Raw genomic sequence first — 5,144 nt, forward strand, 5'->3', positions numbered from 1 at the left:
ATTGCTATGGAAGCGTTGCATGTCCTTATGGCAAAAGCAGTCGAGACAGGTGTATTTAAGGGGCTGGCACTACCAAACAGCGGACCACGCTTAACACATTTGTTCTTTGCCGATGACTCCATCTTTTTGGGTTTATGGGACAAGGATAATTTGTGTTCGATACGAAGAATATTGAGAGTTTTCTTCTTGATGTCGGGCCTGAAGGTAAACCACAGCAAGAGTTGTCTGTATGGAATTGGGTTAACTGATTCGGAAGTGGAAAACATGGCTGGCACTCTTAACTGCAAAATGGGTCAACTCCCATTCACGTATTTAGGTCTTAAGGTCGGAGCAAACATGAACAGGGTGTGCAACTGGAAAGAAGTAATAGATAAGTTCCACAAGAGGTTATCGAATTGGAAAGCCAGACTGTTGTCATTCGCTGGGAGGTTAACGTTGGTTAAAGCGGTACTGGGCTCTCTTCCGAATTACTTCCTTTCGTTGTATAAAATACCAAAAAAGGTGGCTAAAATATTAGAAGGTATAAGGAGTAGGTTTCTATGGGGGGGTTGCGGGAGTGTTAATAAGATAAGATGGATGAGGTGGGAAAGAATTATAGCGGCAAAAAGCATGGGTGGGCTGGGTATAGGGGGTATTAGAGATATGAATTTGGCTCTAATGATGAAATGGAGATGGAGGCTAAAAGTAGATTCGGAACAGCTGTGGGTCAAGGTAATTGAAGCGATACATTGCAACAAGAGAGTTGCAAAAAATGTTCCGTTGAAAAAATCTTTAACAGGAGTTTGGAAATCAATAGTTGGTGTGGAAGGAGACTTTTCGAAGATCGGCATTGATGTAAACAAGAGTCTTAGAAGCAAAGTTGGCTCTGGGAATAAAACAATGTTTTGGCTAGATACGTGGGCCACCAGTGGGTCACTAAAAGATGAATTCCCACTCTCGTATAACTTAGCGAAAAATAAGAGGAACTCGGTGCAACAAAACTACAAATTAAATCAAGGGGGAGTGTTATGGGATTGGAAATGGAGTAGGTTACCAACAAGTAGTGAAGAGAAGAAAGAATGGGAGGCCTTAAGTGCAATATTATTACAACAATCAGTGGGGCGAAACGATGATATGTGGAGCTGGAAAGAAAACACAGCAAAGGGATTTTCGGTGAAAGACGTCAGAAAGGAGATTGCCGGGAGTATTGACGTCAATATGGCCCCGGGTGTCTTTGAATGGAGCAAAATAGCGACAGCAAAAGTGAACTTATTCGTTTGGAGGGCGGCCGAAGGAAGGATCCCAACAAAGATAGCGCTGGCTAGTAGAGGAATACAGGTCGGATCGACGGTCTGCAAGGTCTGTGGGGCTGCTCCAGAAACGGCAGATCATATATTCATCCAGTGTCTGTTTGCTAAAGAGGTATGGCTGCTATTATGGTCTTGGATGTATACTCCTGGAAGGAATCACAACGAAAGTTTAAAAACTAGGCTGTTGGAGAAACAAGATTGGCCTAGGAGGAAGGAAAGAATCATTTATGCCATTCATCTCTTGGCTGTATGGTCATTATGGAAGAACAGAAATTACAAAGTTTTCAATGATTCTAATGCAACTCCTTCAAAGATCGTGGAAGACATCAAGGAAGAAGCTTTTGACTGGGTAAAACTTAGGACAAAGATATCCGGGATATCGTGGGAAGATTGGAAAAAATTCGATCTTAGGGGTTTAGAGCCTTGATTGAGTTTCCTTGTTTGTTTGTTTATTTTTGTTTCGGCTTTGTGGGGATGTAGATCTGTTTCTTGATTGTATGTTTCCTTGAGGATGTTTGTATTGACTGCATAGCATCTTGCTATGGGTCGGGATTTGGCCATGATGAATAAAATGTTTCGTTGTTGCTGTTCAAAAAAAAAAAAAAAAATTTGGTTTGTATAATTGTTAAGATCATGTGTAGTGGTAAATTGTTATAATGCCCTCATCATGGGGTATTATCCGATACGTGTCATCCTAGTCAGCATGGGGCGTTATTGCAAAAATGGCGTAATGGAAATAATGCCCCTTCCAATTATTAAAAAGGTTTAAAAAAAAAGAGAAACTTTGTTTGGTCATACGTGTCAGCCCACTTATGCCTCTTCTCATTGGTCAGTCAAAGTTGACCACTTCTTTCTTGAGCGTTTTATTTATAACGCTGGTTCAATTTTTTTTCAAAAAAATTCTCAAATAACGCCCCATGTAATGGTGGGGTAGGCGTTTTTGAGCGTTTTTTTTTTTTTTTGAAATTAAAAAAAAAAAACGCCCTACTACACATGGTCTAAGGCAATTTGAAAGCAAAAACAAATCACTTACAAAATTACCTTATATAATCTCACTCCTAGATATAATGTTATACAAGTCCCATTGTTATCAAATATTTTAAATACTAGGTTAGAAACCCGTGTATTACACGGGGTTGTACATTAAAAACACTATAATTTAATTTTTTTTTTACCAAACATCTTATCACCGAAATTACATATTGTTACATGTATTAATGGTAAAATAAAAGGTATAATAATATATCATAAAATTTAAAGGCCTATTATAACCTATAAATAAGCAACTTTTTAGTGCATCATCACTTGTACATTGTGCTTGGGGAGTGTTTCAAAAAAATAAAAAAACTTTCATCCTCCACTTTTCCTGCGTTTACATCTGCCTTACACATGTGGGATTGAGATATAGACAAAGATCACGAGAGAGGGAGGCGGAGCTGCCGGCGGAGCACGGCGGCGATGGATCTGTTCATTGCCATGACCGTTCTCCTTCCGATCATCATCAGTCAACGCTACCATGATCAATAACGAAGCCGCCGTTTCCACCACCACCACCACCGTCGCAGCACCACCATCAAAGGTTCAACTTCCACAGTGGCAGCGGCAAGAAGGTATTTTGAGGGTTGGACACTGATTTATTGTACATCAGGCTTTTGGTTTTGTAAACTTATTGAAAGAGATGAAGATGCGAGAGGAAGAGAGAGAGTGGAATCGACTTTGGTTTTCCGGTGTACAGGGTTTCGATTATGACTTACAGACTCACCTTCGCCGTCTCAATTTTCAGAGACCAGGTACGTGGTTTGTGTTTTTCCCCGTGCGTCAAGGGTTTTTATTGAACGGTCTGAGGGTTTTCAATGATCTGGTTTTCATTTTTCTGGGAAATTGATGTGGGTATTTTGTTTCATTTGTGGATTGGATGTGATTTAGTAGATGTTAGTTGGTATATATACTTATACTGACTACAAAATCGAACTTTTCATGAACAGTTAATTACAGGTTAAGGATGAAGTAGTAGGTTACAAGTGGTAAGCAGGGGCACAAGTTTGATTTTCAAAGGATTTAACCACCAGAAGGTAACCATTGTATCACTTGATAATATTTTGATGATAAACTATGGTTTATAAACAAGTAAAAACTAAGGCTATATTCTAAGGTTGTTGCATGATACTGGGAATTTAATTGCTATTGTTGTTTGTTGAAAACAAGCTCATGTAAATTTAACCATTATTGTTGTTTGTAAAAGAGATTGTACTACTTTTGTATAGTCTCTATGAGGATACATTGTACTTCTACAAAATTTATGGTATCTTGCAGATGCCTTTTAGTTTTGGTTAACAAATGCAACAACAGCTTTGAATCTTCGTCTTCCAGGTTTAGTTGCTTTATACTCATCTGTTACACCATGTTATTCATTAAATAGTAAAACTACTGTTCATATAGATTCATAGAAGTTATAAGGAAGCCATAGCAAGAGGCGGAACCATAGTATCATGAGCCGTAGCCCGTATTCGTATTTTTTTTCCGGTTTTATATAAAGGATACCCCTAAAAAATATGAGGATACCAACCAAAAAATAGGATACTTGATATTTACTAAAATCCCATTTTTTATAAGCCCAAACATTTTTCAATTTCAACCCGAAAATTTGTAGAATAGTTATGCCCGAATGATAAAACTAGCCCAAATTAACAATAATAAAATTGAAATGAGACCCTAAATATAATTAATAAAGTTTGTGTTATTGGTTCAGATTAAAAAAATGTGACATCAAAATTCTTAGGAAGCAGTGGCAATGGCAGTCGAATGCTTGGATTCGTCGGAGGAAACGGAACCGGTAGTAAAACAAACGGTGGTGCAAGTAAGAGTGGCCATGTGGGAGGGTTAAGTAATGGTAGCAGTTCGACCGTTGGTTCGAATACTTCGGATGGTAAAGGCACTTATTTGATATTCAATGTAGGAGATACTTTGTATATTAAAGAACTCAATTCCGAAGAAAAGGTAATTGCGATACTTTCAAGTTTTGAAATTCGAATGCTAATTAATTATTGATTAGATTTTGACCTAGAGAATATATTACTTCCAGCATCCAATAAACTCGATTAGTTTTGGTAACTCAAACCCTGTGTGTCATGCATTTGATTCCAAAACTAAAGACGGGCATGACTTTTGTATCGGGTTGAACACGGGTGACGGTAACAAATTTTCACTAATTCCAATTTACAAAGGGAATTTCGATATTAGACTCTTCACTTATTTTGTAGCGTATATTGTGGCTAAGAAATCTACACTCTTTTTACTAACTTTTTTGGTTGAGTTGCCCATGGTTATGGTTTGCAAGTAGGGATGGGCAAATGGTACCGATACCGGTACCGAATTTTTCTGAACCAGATACATTTTCGGTACCGATTCGGTACCGACTTTTGAAAATTTCGGTACCGGTACCGAACCATGCTGTACCGGGTATATTCAGTACCGCTACCGGTACCCACTTTTGGGGATTTTCGGTACCTGTCGGTACCGAGCTCAACCCTATTTGCAATTTATAAATTTATGCTTGGTTTTTGTTATGATTTACCCCATTTCATTGACCTGCGTTTGATAACAGTTTGCACGAACTGAAATTTTAAATGTGTTTGCTTTTTCCTATGGTTCTTTAGCATCATATTATGTGTTCAACTCAAAATGCCCCGCGGCGCAACGCGCGCGGGTCTTTATCCTAGTTTATATAAAATGCAATATATAGCTGGCTAAACTCATCAAGAATCTTTTATAACCCCCATGTAAAGCAAACTTTTTTACTTATAAAGTATGTTTCTAAAAGTTTATCTTTGAAAAACAATTAAATAAAATTAAAAA

The 5,144-nt window shown here is 38.0% G+C and overlaps 1 long non-coding RNA gene across 1 annotated transcript; it reads left to right on the plus strand.

Annotated features, from left to right (window-relative positions):
* Window positions 1-2,629: 2,629 nt before the first annotated feature.
* LOC118489252 lies at window positions 2,630-4,350 on the plus strand. Its single transcript, XR_004886916.1, has 4 exons — window positions 2,630-3,079; window positions 3,275-3,361; window positions 3,603-3,659; window positions 4,039-4,350. It is a non-coding gene; the product is annotated as an uncharacterized LOC118489252 (long non-coding RNA).
* The last annotated feature ends 794 nt before the right edge of the window (window positions 4,351-5,144 follow it).

Source organism: Helianthus annuus, chromosome 17 (assembly GCF_002127325.2).
Source record: "Helianthus annuus cultivar XRQ/B chromosome 17, HanXRQr2.0-SUNRISE, whole genome shotgun sequence".
Taxonomy (NCBI): Eukaryota; Viridiplantae; Streptophyta; class Magnoliopsida; order Asterales; family Asteraceae; genus Helianthus; species Helianthus annuus.